Here is a 20,231-nt window from a genome sequence, read left to right on the forward strand (position 1 = left end):
AACTGACTATTGATGGCAGTGACCCCGGTTCATTTTGTAGAGGGCAACTCTCTGCTTCTTCTTGAAGAAAGCTTGCTTTTGGTCTTCGACCTTCTTTCTGGCAGTGAGGCCCCGCCTTTCCTGCAATTTTGGGTTGCTCTCGTATCATCTTGTAGAACCTTGTTCACCTCCTCCTGAGGGAAGAGGGTTTTACCCCATCAGGAGGAAACTATCAGCCTGCTCGATTCCTGTCTGATAGAGGCCTCAGACAGAACGTATTTCCCACAACTAACCCGATCAGACCACCAAACGTGTAGGTCTAATTGGAAGGGCAGAGATTGGTTCTTCATGAATATCCGAAACAAAGTCTCAGTGGGATAAATCGAGGCTAGGGTCTCCCCGAGGTGGGGTCCGGCTCTTTAAGAGCCGGCATGGCCGAACCTTCTTTGTCAGCTTGAATAGTAAGACCTGTCCATTTATCCATAATAGGCAAGGCAACAATGAGAGCATCTGTAGATATGGCGTATTCCCCATTGTGTGGGGTGAGCTTGGAATTATCGTACCCCCCAGACTGACAACATCCTGGTCCAGACAAATCGGGCCTGCCCTTTAGGAAATAATACCGTTACCTTCGGTACCTTGTCTAACCTAACCAAGGCATGCTCTTTCAATCTAACTAATCCGTTGAATGGGAATTCTAGTCCCTTAGAGTAAATTCTAGGTCCTCCAGAGGACGGACGTCTATGCCATCCAGAGTTATGGTACCATCTATATATGGGACATGTAAGGCAAATTTCTGTGTGTTGTTTTTATCGAAGGAGGTTACTTCGATACGCCTGGGGCTGTAGGGGGAGTCATCCGAGTTCCTGAACGGATCCGACTCACCACCATATCTTTGAGTTCCGTCATAGCCCCTTGACTTGCCCTAGAATGTGTTGTATCTGCTCTTTAACCCTACCCCTGGCTTTTAGCAGTCACGGTTTTATACAAGGTAATATGAACATCAGGATCCTTTGAGGGTCCTAGGTCGGTGACGCAGGTAATTGCAAAGCTGAAGGCTCCAAACTCATCACCACCTACCTGCCCGTCCATGGGGTCGATGTCCAACCCTAGAGAGGACACTCCGAGGAGATAGGGTCCTCTAGATGGAGCATTCCTTCCAAACTTTGATACCCAAGGGCGGAGAGCCGCTCTTGCAGGCCGGAGAGATTCATCATCATCCTGAGAGAAGTGAGGGGATTAGTGATGAAGGAGAAGACCGTTCTCCTCAATAAGCAATTCATACATTAATTCGGATCAAATTAAATCATCGCCAAAGGGTACCAAAAGGAAACATATTAGAACCAACTTACATCATGGGTCAGGATTAGGGAGGACAGCTCGTAGCAGAGCGTGCATGACTCCGGGAACCATACCATGTAGGCGGACCTTCTGTAAAAGAAAGGGGACATAAGTCTGGATGTTCCTTGAAACTCTGGTTAGTGATCCTATTCACAGACTGGGATCAATCGTATAACTAACTAATAATAATGTCTATATTTATGCATATATTTAATTATAAATATGAATAAATATGGATAAATATCCATACAACAGTGTTCAAATAGAAATAAATTTCTACTCAGTACTTGGAAACGAACGCTAGCCCCTTCTAATGAAAAGCCAGGTCGAAACCAACCATGCCATGAGAAGCTATCTACTGTTCCTTGAGACTCTGGTCAGTGAACAGATGAATCAATAGAATACTAATATCCAGTAACCACATAAAATGTAACTATAACCTCATCAGTAAAATAATGTTAACCCCGGTTCTGAACGTCTGAGTCAGGGGTGGCCAACCTATGGTGCATGCGCCAACAGTGGCGCATTTCATGATTACAAGTGGCGCGCTATACCCCAAAGATAGTAAATTGAATGACTTTTCTTTAAAATTGCTAATTATGTTCATATATTTTCATTAGGACTTTCAAGAATAGCTAATAAATATTATCAACGCAAATTCAAAGTGTCATTAAAGTAAGTACAGTTTACTTTGTATTCATGTTAAATCCTTTCCTTTACAGACCACCCGTGGTCTGACTGATCTCTGTTGCCACCGGAGATCCGGTGACAAAAGTCCGTCATAGTGAAAACGTGAACATCAGAGGAAAGCTAATATTAACCTCAATGCTGAACGTGTGTGTGATATCCGGTTAAGCCGGAGATTCTATGAAAAAGGACCGTAATAACGAAATTGTGATTATTCATGAAAAAGGGTTCGTACCCTGGTTCTGATCGTCTGATTGATCAAATTGTTAACTCCGGTTCTGATCGTCTGATTGATCTCTGTTTGTACCGGAGATTTGGTGACAAAGGTCCGTCATCGTGAAATCGTGACCCTCAGCGGTACGATAACATTCCTCAATACTGAATGTCTGTGTTATCTCCAGTGAAGCCAGAGATTCGATGAAAAAAGGGACCGTAATAATGTAATTGTGATCAATCATGACAAAGGTTCGTGTGCAAAAGGCCGCAGCCAGAGTTTGAGTGCTGGCTTTTACCGACGCACTCCAAATATCTGACTAGTTCTCACCCAATGAGTATCCATTATAGCGGAGTATAACTCAAGGCGGAGCTAAGGGTGTCGGCATAAAGCGACCCCAACTAATGACTCATACACTAACGTAACCTATAATAGTGCTAGCTATATTAACAGTCACCACAACAATAAAACGTGAATATCATTAAACGTAATATCATCAACTCTGAGAATAAGAGGAGGCAGGAATAACTCGTGATCGTATAAAAACGGAAAACGGGAAATCCACCTCCCTTACTCGAGCTTAATAAAGAAAACGAGAGAAGGGTAACTCGTAACTGTAGAAACAGAAAACGAGCACTCTATGCTCACGCTCTCAAGGTTACATAATAAACCAAAATCACACAATAATATGATAAGAATAATGATAAAATTGTAATAACCCAGAACGAAGAATAACGACAACGTAACAATTAAACAAAGATATAGTCTAAAACGAGCACCTTCCTGAGGAGTGTACATCACTATAACAAAGACTAGATCGATATTCTTCGTCCAAATTGGACTTGCTAGCAAATAAATACCATAGTAAAAAACAATAATAAATAATGATAATAATATTGGTCATAAAACGTAAGTGATATAACCTAGATGACAGTACCAGATGGGCAATATTAACTTGAAAAACTACCGAATCGAACAAAACCAAAATGGCTGCCGATACCAAGGACGGCCAAGCCTATTCCAAATTTAAAATCCACATTACTGGAAAGAGGACAAATGCCCGGTACTGAAAAAACTGTCAAAACAAACCATGGTACTTAACATTGGTAAAGGTGAAGTAGCAACGTCAGTCATGTTGAATTAACGACAATCACTTGCGAAACACACCGAACAAAATAAATAACTACTTAGTGGGCAAGTCCAAAACAGAAGGATGACCTGGAGAGCGAGAGTAGTAGGTATCGGTGGGGTAGTCCTACTGTATTTTCTAGGGCCTGTCACGGCCCTTCCCTTTGATGAAGGGATTATCTAAATGGAAAACAGCCTGTGAATAGCGGTTTTCACACGCCCTTGTTAAATACATGACACCAACAAGGTGATCGCGCGAGGGTTGTAACCTCTGCATTCCATGCTTTTATCTTTCTCTAGTATATTTGGAAGATTTATATTAGAAAAGTGTAAAGGAGGACCCTTTTCACCGGCCGTCACAGATCGACCCAGAAATTGATTTATTGAGGGCAGCTTCTTTTAACTTATAAAACTGGCAGCTCCTATCATTAGATTTATGATTGAGTTGCAGTTCAAGCACCTTACCTCAAGTGTACTTCTCCATGGTAAAGATTGGAGCAAGTATTACAAATTCTATCATTCTTGCAAACTTTGGAAGGAAGCCCAAATTTAAAGCAATTAAAACAGTGATAGTGGACACACAGCTAATATCTCCTCTTCAGTAAATTCATATGGATCCCTATTGAAAACCACTCCCAATCCATAGCTAAAGTTTAGATGGGGTTTGATGTCCAATTTTATATCATTTACTGTCTTTAAATTGGACAATAAACTTACTTTGTGTATGACTTGGCCTTTATCATGTAACTTTTCTTACCGAATCGAGATATATCTCCAGGTGCAATCATTCCTACCTTCCTCTGAAGAAATTTGCATTTCTTAAAATAATTTTCTGTACGTCCTGTAGATTGAGCAAGAAGCCACATTGGTGGTTTTGGCTTTCTTTGGGATGGCATATCTATTTCTAAGTCTTTATCAATCCAGTCTTCTGGTCTGTTGACATCCAGATCTTTAGGTGCCCCATCACACAAAGCACCCTTAATACTCATATTACCTACTTTAATATTAACAATATTACGACTTGCATTGAATGCTTCCTCATGACAATCAAATGATAACCAAGAATCCCATTTATCATCGAGGTTTCATTCTAATTTCTTTTATTAATCCATAGCATTCAAATATTTTATGTAGCACATCATAATCAGCTTCTAATGAGATTTAGGTAACGTGCAGGATTTTTAATTTCCATGTGTTGCCCAAATTACCCTTTTTTCGAATGTTCGAAGAAGAGTCCTTTTTAGTTCCCAAGTCAACGGAATTTTCTTTAAATGAATTGCCAGAGGTTGTCAACAGTGCCGGGGGCCGAGTCAGCATATCCAGGGGAGGGGGGGGCGTGTCACAAGAATCCATGAGAAAAAAAAAAAAAAGAGAAATGCAATTTGAAATTGTTTGATTCACCTGCTTGAGAATGTCAAGGCATCACATGTTGGGAAGGAAATTTGCACTCTCCACTACCAGCATAATGAGAGTATACTTCCCAGATGGTCCACTCCATACCCTACATGAAGGATAGCACCAAAACAGATATAGAGGCACAAGTGTAAGCTGAACCCGCCTGTTAGGACAGAGCAAGAAAAGATGGAATCATCCTCTCCATATCTGTAATGATGGGCTTCCGGCCAAAAGCCGAGAGTCCTACCCTAAGCATTGGATCCCCCTGTATTCCTAAGACCCAACACTTGAGAATAGTTCTGCCAAAAAGGTCCAAATCATCTTCGGGATGGCTGAGATCATCCAATACTCTCACAAATTGCTTTGAGCACAAATAACTCCCAACCGTGACACCTTTCCCATTCATCAATGCAGGCAGCAATAACAGTTTTAGACATCCATCCAAGTGGCAATAACAGATGTAGAAACATCCACGCCATAAAAAAAAGAAAACAAAAAACATATGTAAATATATACACATACATATGGGAAATTTTACTCGTAGGGTTGGGACAGCAACATGAAAAAGTTTAAAAAATTAGGAGGTTGAAGTAATATAAAGAGGAAGAAAAAGATGAGAAAGAAATTTAGATTTGAACTGGGGGAACAATTTCCCCAAGTTCGAGAGCCCTCTTGCCCGTCACCAAGTTTCGGCACGGGAATAAAATGCTGTGCTGAAGCTCAATGACTTCATCAAGGCATTCTCCCATTAAGAGGAAGCTACAAATTAGAGAGCCTAGCAATCTTTATTAGCAAAAAAAGTAATCTTTCAACAATCCTTAGTGAATATTGATTTGGTATGCCACACTAGGTTGCTAAAAATCTTTGAAAAATAAAAAGACAAAAAATTAAAAGCCATAGCTCCACTTAAATGAACAATAACCTGCGTGTCTTCCTGGACATACTTGATGACTAACTTTTTCTCCAAGTTGTAGCAGTGAAGATGCTCACAAAGGTGAGTCAGAAGAGGAGAAAGATCTTGAAGGTCACCTTCTACCAGGTCGTACATGCTGATGAAGTTTCAGGGGAAAGATACCACAGGAAAGAAGAATGTGGATTTCAACATGTTTGCACAAATTATTACGGTTAGTATTGAAAAAACTGCAAATTCTTCCTTCTAAATATCCCCTGCATGAAAAAGACAGATGATGCCTGAAGTAAGTTTGTAGTATGAGGCAGCTGAAGAAATGGAAGTTCAATGGCCAGTTGAGCGTCTAAACAACTACCAACACCTCATTAAATTTCAGTTTTACCAAGTTTCGCTGAAAGCATACTCCTCATAGAGGACATAGGTTTGTACTAGAGTAACAACAGATTTAAAATAATAAATCAACATTTACCTCAAATTAAATCAACAATATTTTCTATAATTTAAAAATATAAGATTTTCAAACATCAAGATACCCCACTAACTGTTGGTTTGATAGTTTACATTTAAATGTGCAGTTTGTAGTAACATATCAAGGATCTAGCAAGAGGTCTTTTGCTGTCAGCATCAGAACATGCTGACTGGAGTTACAGAACGGAAGATTCTTGCTAGGCCCATCTTGTCATCCGTGAAAATCTGTAATAAATGGGTAAATTTAGAAAAAAATTGTAATTCTGGTTAAAAGAAATTATCAATATGATATTTGAATAGCTGTCTCATAATTAAATCATTAAAGCCTACTTTAAATATAAAGCCAAGCTCTTTAATAAAATAGTCCTAGTTCACATTTTCAGGGTATATTCCATACACAGTAATAGAATTGAAACCTTGCATTATATTATGGGCATTAGAATATTTTTGTACATTTCAATGGTTCTGTCAATGTAAAAACTCACTCACTCTTGGTTTGTTTTTATGATAAAGTGGTTTTAAATTTAACTTATGATGGTTAAGAGCTATTCTTTGTATAAACTCATTCATGTATTCTATATCACTTTTAATTCAAACAAATATCTTTCACAGCTGATGATGTGTTAAGGATAGACACCCAAAAAGTAATGAAGATGTCATTGATATGGTTATATTGTTGAACATCCAAAAGCTTTGAGAAATGTAGTAAAGACATCATGCATTATATTGCTGCATGTCGTGCAATTAATCATTTATCTACAATTTCCTAGAGGGGTCTCACTTGTACATGAAGTATCCCTTTACAGGTCTATTCAACATACATTACAACTTACGGATCTCATTGCATTTTTGGCTATGAAATGTCTATATTTCATGTTTCAAATGTTTTTCGAATGAAAGTTTTATGGGAAAATTTTTCTTTTCTTATATTCATATAAGCACATCTCCTCGATTACACAACCCTTTTCTTACCAGCGTTCAAGTAAATCAACTTTTCTTCAAGAATTAGAGGTAAGGATACTTATACAGTCTTCCATAGAATTCACGATCCATTTGCTTTCATCAATTTATCTTTTGATAGTGTTTAAAAAAGGGATTTTGACGAAGGAAAAATCTTTCTGGGCGAGGGACCTGTATCGCCCAGTGAAATGCTCCTTTCAGCACAATTTGTAAGCTATAAATACTGCTAAATATACCAGAGAAAAGGGTTGCATGGAATGCCAGGAATAAACTAAGCTCACTCACTCTAATAGTGTCAGTATAGTAACTAGGGCATGTTAGAACCACTACCAGAGGTCCCTTACCAATTAGACCTCTCCTTCCTCAATATCACCCGATACTACGAGGGGCCGCTCAAATTTCACATCTTCCTGGACATACTCGATCATGTCTAACTTTTTATCCTCTAGAAGTAACAGTGAAGATTCTCACAAAGGTTACGCAAAGAAGGAAGAAAAAGTTCACATTCTACCAGGTCACACTTGCAGATGCTGATGACGATTCACGGAGAAAGACCACAAGAACAAAGAATGCGGATATCAACAGGTTTGCCCAAATCTATCAGTTATTTCTTGGGAAAGATACAGCAAATTCTTCCTTCTAAATATACCCTATACAAGAACTACCAAAATTTATCAAAATGAAAAAGCAAAACATTTACACAGCCAGATGAGGAAGCCTGGTGTAAGTTTGTAGTACGAGGCAGCTGAAGAGAGTTCAATGACAGGTCAGGCCTACACACTGGTGACCAAACATTTAGCAACATCTCTAAATTTCAGTTTCACCCAGTTTCGCTGAAAGCATACTCCCAATGAGGAATGTGTGTTTGTACAGTAGTGATCAAATTATGTATTTTTCCCAAAATTTTAAATTTTTTGGTTAAAGGTTAAACAAATATTTTGTAAAGTAATACTCAGTATTTTTACGCATGTATTTTTCTTCAATAGCTAATACTTAACTTGCCTTCCTTTGGCAGCTTTGAGTCTTAACACACTTTGGCAAATCATTGATTAATGTTTTGCATAATTGTTTGACTGTCAGTGTGGAACCATACATGAATGAGATGCTGTACGAGGGCTGGTTTTCTTGTAATGGGAACTTTGTGCATGTCATCTTTTAGAATAGACCACAAACTCTCGATAGAGTTCATATCTGGAGAATTTCCGGGCTATGCCATCAGTTCAACACCATTTTCTCTACACAAATTGACTGATCGGGCAATGTGATAAGGGGCCAAATCTTGCTGAAATATCCAGGGTCTCACCAAACCATTCCCTTAGTTTTAAGTAGCAAACTGTTTTGCAATGCATCTATGTACTTGAGGTCCATCATGCCTTCAACAATCTTCAAACAACTTGTTACGTGTTCAGAAATTGCTCTTCACACATTCATTTTAAGACAAACTCAAATACTTCTCCTGACCACCACCTTACTTTATGCATACAGTCATTTACTATGAGATTCAGGGCCTCTGTAACACTGTTTTTTGGACTTTGCTCCTTATCAAAGCATCGGATGTAGCTGAAAGTTGACATATGTATATTTTACAACCCCACACAAATTTTGTCAGCATTATCAATAACCTAAACCCGATAGTTTTAATTTTTCTAGAGTAAAAATTATCTAGCCGACACCATGGCCAGTGATAACGAGCCAATAGTTGAAAACATTCATTACGTAAGCAATGTAAACACCTTTGGACAAAATTTTGCCCCGCCCATCCACCAGACACCCATTCACCTTGTTCCATCGGGTCTGAAACCCATAACAGTCAAGAATGGCTAACAGGATTTGGAATTGCCCCCGTGGTTGCAAAACTGCATTTTTCTTACGACTTGCAACTTTATACAGTCAAGAGAAAGCCTGTGGCCATATTCACTATAGCCTAAATAGGTAATTATTCAGTTTCTAGTTTAAATCCAATGTTTATGGTCTGAGTTGTATTTAGCGTAACATGATTATAATACTTGTAATGTCATTCAGGCTTTTGAACATTTCCATTAACTATTCACTATGCCACCAAGAGAGAGAGAGAAAGAGAGAGATTGTATGTAAACAGTCTTTATATAACTATTTTTGTTAAAATAAGAATTTTGTGCTAAACTCTCCATCAGACCAACGGATCATCCGATATAATTTTTTCTTCTTCTTCTTAGGCCGTACGACCGTGTTGGCTATGTTTTGAGCATGACTGCATTTTTTAAATAAATCATGAATAGTTTTAGGAGTTTTATTTGTACATCTAATGGGAATTTATAGAAGTAAAGTGAACATAATTCATTTATCCTTTAAAATAATTACTACATGTAGCAAAACAAATAGTAGTAAAGATGATAATGCAATGAAGGAAGGATACCATACTTTATCTTTAGCTTCAACATCGGCAATAACATACCCAGTTGCCATAATTTGTCAGCTTAATCAAATAACCTATCATCTAATGTTAAACTTAATTTCTGAGGCGGCCATGGCTTATTGCACAGTGAAAAAACATTACAAAGACTTTATGAATGGCGGAACGATACATAAAAGTGGGTGGGGTATCTGTGCTAGCATAGTAATACTACTGTAGCAGTAGTGCCGCAACAGTAGTATACATGAATTAAACGTTTAGGCCAACTGCTGGGATCCTTGAGGATCATCTAGCACTCCTTACAACTACTCGAGAAATGAGTTCTTATAGCCAGAAGTTAAATTTTCTGATCCAACAATGCCTATGATAGCCTTCAGTGTTATCCTGAATTATAACGAGGCCAAAGTGGGTGGAGCCTTATGAAGTTATCATTCTGACAATAATTATTGGTGAAGGTTTAAAGCCAAAATATGGTACCGGCTAATTTTTTTTTTTTTTTTTTTTTTTTTTTTTTTTTTTTTTTTACAGTAAATAGGTAGATAGGTATACAATAAATAAAAATTGCTTGACATCGGATATAGCAGTTATCAAATCAAGCTTGTCTACTACGTTTTTGAAAATTACCAATTATTCCCTAAACCTTGTCAATCTGATTGTGACCTATAAAGTAGACTTTAATTTCTTAGGAAACTTATTTTGGGAGTTAGACTAATGATCAAAGTGTTTTTGTATTTATTAACATATTTTGTTGGTTTGTTCATTATGACAATTATCAGTGGAGAGGTTTCAGAATTCGTAAAGGTGTACTGCTTTGCTTTTATTTAAACTTTTGTGTCATTGTTGGCAGAGGTATAACCTTCGTTACGTATAGCCAATCATCGATCGAGAAAGAGGGAAGAAATGCCGTCATAAGTTACGTAATGAGTGCGTTCGAAACCTTTCTCTGAGAAAGATGGCCCGTCTTCAAAAAACGTCACTTTTACATTGTAAGAACCAAATTCATTCAACCTACGTAATGCAGAATATAGTCAAAATTTATGTGTAGATATAATGTGCATTCTGAAGAAGCGTTATATTTATGAAATTCATAAAAAATTATTGCGAAAAAACAGTGTTACAGAGGCCCTGAATCTCATAGTAGTACTATAATAGTGGATTCGTCGGCGAACACAACCTGAAATGATAGAAAAAATGAGAAAATAAAGACTATGATGACAGCAGCAGCTGATGAGCAATCAGGAAAATAATGACTTAAAATTGGTGTTTATCAACATGAATGCATAGCTACTAGGTTAATCAGTAATACAGTACTGTAATTTTCCGAGATTACTTTTTCATAATCTATGTTAATACAATAAAAAACTACTTTTTCATAATCTATGTTAATACAATAAAAAACCCTACAAATTTATCACTTGCCTTTTCTCATTGGTCAGAAGTCCATTTGGCATGAGCATCAGCCAAGTCTTTGCGTGCTTTGATTATAGTATTCTCAAGTCGGGGATTCTTTCTAGGGCGATAGGCTCAAACCACTTTCAAGTAACCACATGTTCACAGTTATTCGAGAAATATCAATGTTATCTGCGTGCAGTTGACTTGCAATACTCTCACAAGATATTGCGTTTCTTCAACCCTAATCTTCACGTTGTTCTGGACATACTCGATGACTAACTTCTCCTCTTGAAGTAGCAGTAAAGATTCTTACAAAGGTGACATTGGAAAAGGAAGAACTTGAAGTTCACCTTCTACTAGGTCATACATACTGGAGGCGATGATGACTCGCAGGGAAAGATACAACAGTAACAGTATGTGAGTATCAACAGGTTTGCACAAATCTATCACAGCTATAGTTAAGAGATGATATTGCAAATTCTTGCTTCTAAATATCCCTGCACAAGAACTGCAAACATTTATCAAAATAAAAAGCAAAAATCAAAACAGCCAGATGAAGCCCGATTTAAGTTTGCAGTATAAGGCAGCTGAAGACGTCAGAGTTCAATGGGTGATCAGGCTTACCCAATGTGTCTGAACAATTTCCAACACCTTGTTAAATTTCAGTCTCATCCAATTTTGCTGAAAGCATACTCCTAATAAAGGACAATTTTGTACTAGAGTAGGAACAATTAAATTTTCAAGAAAACAACATACCAGCATTTCCCTCAAATAGAAGAATACTTACTATTATGTATGAAGAATTTTTTCCATCAAAGACAGGATACCCCACTTACTGGTATTTTACTAGTTTCCATTTAAATGTGTAGTTTGTAGTAACAGCTATCAAGGATCTAGCAATATGTCTTTTGCTGCCAAGAGCATCAGGACAAGCAGGTTGGAGTTACAGAGAAAAAAGGAAAATTCTTGCTAAGCCCATCCAGTCATCATTAAACATCTGTAATAAACGGGTAAACTTAGAAAAAATTGCAATTGTGGTTATAGAAAATCATTATGAAATTTCAATTGCTGTCTCCTAATAAATCCTTGCACCCTACTTTAGATATGAATCTGAGCCCTCAATTAAAATGGTTCTAGTTCTTTAAAATATTTCTGTAGTATTTTCCATATATTGGAAATAAAGCCCTGCACTATAATATAGGTATTACAATATTTTTTGTAAATTTTAATGGTTTTGTTGATGTAATAAATACCCAACTATTAGTTTTTTTTATAAAGACCATGTGGTTTTCCTTTGTATTATAAATTCAATATCACAATGATAGAAAAAACACTTTCATAACTGGTGATTTGTTAAGGATTAATACTTGAAACTTCATTGGAACAGTAGTAAAGATATCAAGGTTTATTTTAAATGTCTGACAATTCCTCATTCGTTTAATATTACCTAGAGATCCCACTTGAAGAAATAGTACCCATACAAATCTTACATCATTTCAGTTAGGTCTTATCTTTTACCAGACCCTACTTAGTACGATAAAATTTAGTATTATATAGTATTGTATTTCACATGAAAGCTTAATAATGCACATACTATTACCTGTATCTGGTTTTTATGAAATGGTAATAAGTTGTATGTATTTTCTAATTTTTAGTAAGTGTATAGCGAAGGTGCAAGACACCTTATGAGGAGAAAATCAGACCTACGACATATCTATTTTCGTCAGATCTCTTGGAACCATTTCATGACTTAAGGCAAAGTATTACTTATTGTACACCATTAGTAAAGACAAAGTACAGTAGTTCCTATGGTACAAGTTAGAAAACTACCTTTATCAATTTTTGGCCAATGTATGACAAAGATGTAAAAAATCATAATGTTACTTCTATACCCACCTTATATTCACATGGGTTCATTCTCAAACTTTGACTTCTTCAAACAATGTTTATCCAGTTTTCTTCCTTCCTGTAGGCTTAGATGTCTAGCCCAATATACAGAATTAGTGACTAATGGTAATAACCATGGCATGTTTAAGCAGCACAGATTTTAGTAGAAAGTGCAATTCAGCACTAAAACTGTATTCTTTTGATATCATTACTGAAGTCAGTGGGGAGGAGGGTGTGCAAGTAGTGTACAAGAACATAAGTTGAATACAGAAAGAAATTCTATCATTGAAATTCTGTACTTCAATTAATATCCTTGTTCATATTGCCGATTCTTACACACTGACGGAGTAGGGTCATTCAAGATGATAAATATTTAGTAAAAAAAATTTCATTACCTTATACACCTCAGTTTAGTAATGTACTTTGGTCAAAAGCTTTCCTTTTAATTGTATTCCTAAATTCCTCTTCAATACCTAATATAAATTATCTATCCATAATACTAAACACTATTCAAAATAGATTATTCCTAAATTTAAAAATAATCTAGACCACATCCCCAGTAGCTACTACAGAACGAAAAGCCTACCAATCTTTATTAGCAAAAATGGAAAATCTAAACAATCTTTAGTGAATATCAATTTGATATGCCACAAAGTTGCTGCTAAAAATCTTTCAAAATAGAGATTGACAAAAAATTAACACCCATAGCTCCTCTTAAATGAACACTAACCTGTGTGTCTTCCTGGACATTGGACATACTCTATGACATTACCTTTTTCTCCTCTAGAAGAAGCAGTGAAGATGCTCACAAAGGAGACGCAGAGAAGGAAGAACGTGACGTTCACCTTCTACCTGGTCGTACATGCCAATGGCAATGACGATTCAGGGGAAAGATGCTACAGGAACACAAATATGGATATTGACAGGTTTGCACAAATCTATCACATTAGTTATTGGGGAAAAAATAAACTGCAAATTTTTTCTAAATATCCCCTGCATGAGAACTACCATTTATGAAAATGAAAAAGCAGAACATTAAAAAGGCCGGATGAGGAAGCCTAAAGTTTGCAGTTTGAAGAAGCTGAAGAAATGAGAGTTCAATTGCCAGTCCAGCATACCCACTGGTGTCTAAACAAGCTACCAACATTTCGTTAAACTTTAGTCTTATCCAGTTTCACTTAAAAGTATACTCCTAGTAAAGGACATAGGTTTGTACTCAAGTAGGAACAAACTTATAAATTAAATAATAGATCAGCATTTCCCTCAAAATAAATAGAACAATATTTTCTATATTTAAAAAAAAAAGATTTTTCAGTCAAAATACCTCACTAGCTGTTTGTTTGATAGCTTATAATTTTCATGTCCAGTTTGTAGTAACAGCTTTTAAGGATCTAGCAATAGGTCTTTTGCTATGCCACCATCAGAACATGCTGGGTGGAGTTACAGAACAAAGGAAGATTATTGCTAGGCCCATCCAGTCATCCGTGAAGATCTGTAAAAAATGGGTAAACTAAGAAAAAATTGCAATTGTGTTCAAAACAAATTATCAATATGAAATTTGAATTGCTCTCTCATAATAAAGTCATTACAGCCTACTTTAAATATGAAGCAAAGCTTTTTAAATAAATAGTTCAAGTTCACATTTTCATTGTATATTCCACAATAGAATTTAAACCTTGCATTAGCTTATAGACATTACAATATTTTTGTACATTTTAATGTTTCTGTAAATGTAATAACTTTTTAAGATAAAAGTGCCTTTCACTTTAACTTATGATGGTCAAGACAGCTGTTTTGTAAAAACTCATTTATATATTCAATATTACTTTTAAACATATCTTTCACAGCTGACAAAGTGATAAGGACAGACACCCAAAAGCTTTACAGAAAAAGTAGTGAAGATGTCATTGATATGGTTATATTGTTGAATGTCCAAAAGCTTCACAGGAATTGTGGTAAAGATGTCATTGATTTTATTGCTGAACATCCAAAGGTTTACGGGAAATGTGATAAAGATATCATTTTTTATATTGTTGAATGGTCAAAAGCTTCATGGGATATGTAGTAATGATGTCATGGATTATATTGTTGAACATACTGCCATTTATTATTCATCTAAAATTTCCAGAGGGGTTCCACCTGTAGAATTGGTACTCATTTTTACGTCTAATCAACATACATTACAGATTAAGGATCTCCGCTTGGAATTTTGGGAATTCAGATAATTGCATTTTTGACGGAGTGTCTATATTTCATGTTCCAAAGTTTTTTTTTTTTTTCTTATTTTCAATAAAAGTGTTTTACGGCCAGTATGTTCTTTTCTTATGTCTCATTGATTATGCAACCCTTTTCTTATGAGCATTAAGTAAATCAACTTCCAAGAATTTGAGATATAGATACTTATAGTAATCTTCCATTAAATTCACACAAACCATTAGCTTTCATCAATTTTTTTCAACATTAATAAAAATTTATGTTGGTTTTCTCCAACCCTAACCATCACATCTTCCTGGACATACTCGATGACTTAACTTTTTCTCCTCTAGAAGTAGCAGTGAAGATTCTCACAAAGGTGATGCATGAAGAACTTCAAGTTCACCTTCAACAGTATCGTACATGCCCATGGCGACTCACAGGAAAAGATACCACAGGAACAATTATGTGGATAAACAGATTTGCACAAATCTTTCAGTTATAGTTATTGGTTAAAAACTTAAAATTCTTCTTTCTAAATATCCCCTACACAAGAACTGCCAACATTTATCAAAATGAAAAATCAAAACCTTAAAACAGCCAGATGAGGAAACCTGATGAATGTGTACAGTATGAGGTAGCTGAAGTGGGAGTTCAACGGATGGTCAGGCCTACCCAATGGTGTCTAAACAACTACGCTCACCTTGGTAAATTTCAGTCTTATTCAGTTTCACTGAAAGCATACTCCTAATAAAGGACATATGTTTGTACTAGAGTAAGAACATATGTAAAGAAACAATAGATCAGCATTTTCCTCAAATAGAAGTACAATATTAACTGATATTTTTTATCAAAGTCAAGATATCTCACTAACTGTTGGTTTGCTAGTTTACCTTTAAATGTGCAGTTTGTAAGCAACAGCTTTCAAGGATTTAGCATTAGGTCTTTTGCTGTCAGGGCATCAGAACATGCTGGATGGAGTTACATAACTAAGGATGATTTTTGCTAGACCCAACCAGTCATCCTTGAAGATCTGTAATAAACGGGTAAACTAAGAAAAAATTTCAATTGTGGTTGAAAGAAATTATCAATATTTAATCTGAATTTCTGTCTCCTAATTAAGTGATTAAAGCCTACTTTAAATATGAAGCCAAGTTCTTTATTAAAATAGTTCTAGTTCACATTTTCATAGTATATTCCACAATTTAAACCTTGCATTATATCATAGGCATTACAATATTTTTTCATTTTAAAGGTTGTCAATGTAATAAACCCAAACTGTTTGTTATCATGATAACATGGTGTTCAATTTAACTTATGATGGTTAAGACAGGTCTTCTTTGTAAAAACTCATTCATATATACAATATTACCTAATTTAAACAAAATCTTTCACAGCTGATGACACGTTAAGGATAAGAGACACACAAGCCTTACAGGAATAGTGACCATGTCATTGATATGGTTATATTTTTAAACATAAAAAATCTTCATGAGAAATGTAGTTAAGATATCATGCATTATGTGTAATGTCCAAGAGCTTCAAGGGAAATTTAGTAAGATGTCTTGGATTATATTGTTAAAAGTCCAAAAAATTCATGGGAAATGTATTAATGATATCATGGATTATAATGTCGAACGTCCTGCCATTTATCATTTATCTACAATTTCCTAGAGGGGTACCACCTGTAGATGTAGTACCCCTTTTTAAGACTAACATACATTAAAGCTCAAGGACATCTGCTTGGAATTTAGGGAATTCACATTATTACTTCTTTGGCTAGGAGAATATCTATTTCATGTTTTAAATGTTTGAATGAAAGTTTTAATGGCCATAATTTTCTTTTCTTGTATTTACGTAAGCACATCTCAATTACACAACCCTTTTCTTACCAGGGTTAAGTAAATAATTTCAAGAATTCGAGGTATTGATACTTGCAGTTTCCCAGAAAATTCACAAGAACCATTTGCTTTTATCAGTATTTTTTTCGAGTTTTCAAAAAACGCATCCCTGTATGAAATCCTCCCGACATCAAAAGATGTGAACGACCAAGTCCCAAAGACCTCGGTTGAAAACTCGGGAGAAGATTACTTAGTGAAAATACCTTTCAAGAATACACCAAGATAGAAAGTTTGTCTTAAAACATTGTTTTTGTACTGTATTGATATTTCCTTCACGAATTTACTGAATAAAAGCCTTTTAACCTTTAAAACTGTCTAAATGTATCCTAGTAAATTGTAGTAGTATCTTATCCCGTCAGGACTGGTTATGTCCAGTCATGCAATTTTATAGCAATGCTATTAACCAATAAATTGTTATTGCTTTATCTTATAAACATTTATATCACCAACAAACATGGCATATTTTTGATGGAGCTTCAAATTTATGTTTTATGAATAAGTCTTTAGAAGAGATTTACACAAAACCTCTCTTTAGGACATAACCCCTTCTGGTTGTCAGCCCTCGACCAGGTCGTACTTGCAGATTCAGATGACGTTAACAGGGAAAGACCACAGGAACAAGAATGTGGATATCAACAGATTTGCCCAATTTATTGGGAAAAAAACTGCAAATTTTTCCCTCTAAATATCCTCTGCACAAGAACTACCATTTACCAAAATGATAAAGGAAAACATTTAAACAGCCAGATGAGGAAGCCTAGAGTAAGTTAAGAGAGTTCAATGACAGGTCAGGCTTACCCACTGGTGTCTAAACATTTAGCAACACCTCGTTTAATTTCAGTCTTATCCAGATTTGCTGAAAGCATACTCCCAATAAAGGACATATGTTTGTACAGTAGTGATCTATTTATGTATTTTTCCCAACTTTGTATATTTTTTGGTTAAAGGTTAAAGAAATATTTTATAAAGTACTACACGGTATTATTGCACGTCTTTTCTTTCAATAGCTAATACTCAATTTGCCTTTGAGTGCCTTAACGCGCTTCGGCAAATCATTGGTTATGTTCTCCATAATTGCTAGATTTTGTACGGATGAAACCATACATGGATGAAACGCTGTATGAGGAGTAGTTTGGTTGTAAAGGGAACTCTGTGCAAGTCATCTTTTAGAACAAGACCACAAACACTCAATAGGGTTCATATCTAGAGAATTTCCAGGCCATAGCAGCAGTTCTACATCCTTTACTCTACACCAATTCTTGACTAATCGGGCAGTGTGACAAGGGGCCGAATCTTGCTGAAATACCCATTCTCACCGAACCATTCCCGTTTGAAATAGCAAACTATTTTGCAACATCTATGCACTTGAACTGGTCCATCATACCTTCAACGATCTTCAAACGACTAGTCAAGTACAGAAATTGTTCCCCATACCATTATTTTAAAGGCTCAAATTCCTCTGACCACCATCTTACTGTCCGCACGCTGTCATCTAGTAATGTAATAGTGGATTACTCTGAGAACACTACCTGAAATAATAAAAAATATGAGAATAAAGGTTATGATAGAATAGCAGGTGTTGAACAATCAGGAAAATCATGACAAAAATATTTATAAACATGAATGCATAGCTAACAGGTTAATCAGCAATACTGTCATTTTAGGATGTTACTTTGATTTCATAATTCACATATGTTATTTAACATTTAATACAATAAAAGACCTAGGCATCTACCATTTACCTTTTCCCATTGGTCAGAAGTTCATTCAGCATGAGTATGAGCCGTGTATTGGTGTGCCTTGATCATAGTATTCGTAAGCATGGTTTCTTTCCATGGCGATAGGCTCAAACCACTTTCCAGTAACATGTTCACGGTTATTCAAGAATTATCCGAGACATCTGCTTGCAGTTCATTTGCAATTCTCTCAAGATATTGCGTTTCTCCAACCTTTACGTCTTCCAGGACATACTTGATGACTAACTTTTTCTTTTCTAAAAGTAGCAATGAAGATTCTCACAAAGGTGGCACAGAAGAAACGAAAAAACTTAAAATTCACCTTACGGCGATAATGACTTGCAGGAAAAGATACAACAGGAACAAGAATGTGGATATCAACAGGTTTGCACAAATCTATCATAACTACAGTTAGTGGTAAAAAATGCAAATTCTTTTTACTAAATATAATAGCAAAATAATAAAACAGCCAGATGAGGAAACTTTATGTAAGTTTGTAGTATAAGGCAGCTTAAGAAGTAGGAATACAGTGGCTGGTCAGGCTTACCAACTGGTGCCTAACTACCAACACCTCATTAAATTTCAGTCTTATCCAGTTTTGCTGAAAGCATACTCCTAATGCAGGACACAGGTTTGTACTAGAATAGGAACAAACAGATTCAAAGAAAATAGACCAGCATTTCCATAAAAAAATAAAAAAATATTCTATATCTTAAAAATTAATATTTTTCCATTAATGTTAAAAAGATACCCCACTAACTGGTGTTCTGATAGTTTACATTTAAATGTGCAGTTTGTAGTAACAGCTATCAAGGATCTCACCACATGTCTTTTGCTGTCAAGAGCATCAGGACAAACAGGTTGGAATTACAGAAAAAAGGGAAGATTCTAGCTAAGCCCATCCAGTCATCCGTGAACATCTATAATAAACAGAAAAACCAAGAAACAGCAATTGTGTTTAAAGGAAACTATTAATATGAAATTTGAATTGCTGTCTCCTGATTAAATTATTAAAGCCTACTTTAAATATACTTTAAGATGACCTAGAGATCCCTCTTGTAGATATTGTACCTATAAGTCTTTTCAACATTATTCCAGTTTCAAGTTTTGTCTTTCACCAGACCTTACATAGTACGTTAAAATTTAGTATTATACAGTTTTGTACTTCACATGAAAGCTTATGAATGTACGTACTGAATCTGGTTTTTATGAAATGATATCAGGTTGTACGTACTTTCTAATTTTGATTAAGTGTATAGCAAAGGTGCAAGACACCTTATGGGGAGAAAACCAGGCCTATGTCAAATCTACTTTCATCGGATCTCTTGGAACCATTCAATGACTTAAGGCAAAGTATTACTTATTGTACACCATTAGTAAATACAAAGTACAGTAGTTCTTATTGTACAAATTAGACAACTACCTTTATCAAATTTTGGCCAATACTGTATGACAGAATGATGTAAAAAATCATAATTTGTTACTTCTATACTCACCTTAAATTCACTAGTAGTTCTTTCTCAAACTTTGGCTTATCTAAACAAGTGTTTATCCAGTTTTCTTCCTTTCTGTATGCTTAGACGTCTAGCCAAATATACAGACAGACTAATGGAAATAACCATGGTATGTTTAAGCAGCTCCAATTTAG

General features: G+C 35.7%; 1 protein-coding gene across 1 annotated transcript in view; it reads right to left on the reverse strand.

Moving 5' to 3' along the window:
* Nucleotides 1-20,231, reverse strand: part of LOC137622289 (uncharacterized) — a 73,553-nt gene that overhangs the window by 40,506 nt on the left and 12,816 nt on the right. Inside the window, exons 6-10 of the mRNA XM_068352849.1 lie at nt 20,080-20,231; nt 15,840-15,979; nt 14,078-14,245; nt 11,654-11,863; nt 6,216-6,347 (exon numbers count right to left, since the gene is read on the reverse strand). The exon at nt 20,080-20,231 is cut by the window's right edge and continues 86 nt beyond it. The gene's annotated coding sequence lies outside the window, so the exon portion shown is untranslated. The remainder of the gene's footprint in view (nt 1-6,215; nt 6,348-11,653; nt 11,864-14,077; nt 14,246-15,839; nt 15,980-20,079) is intronic.

The sequence above is a fragment of the Palaemon carinicauda genome, chromosome 29, assembly GCF_036898095.1.
Source record: "Palaemon carinicauda isolate YSFRI2023 chromosome 29, ASM3689809v2, whole genome shotgun sequence".
Classification (NCBI taxonomy): domain Eukaryota; kingdom Metazoa; phylum Arthropoda; class Malacostraca; order Decapoda; family Palaemonidae; genus Palaemon; species Palaemon carinicauda.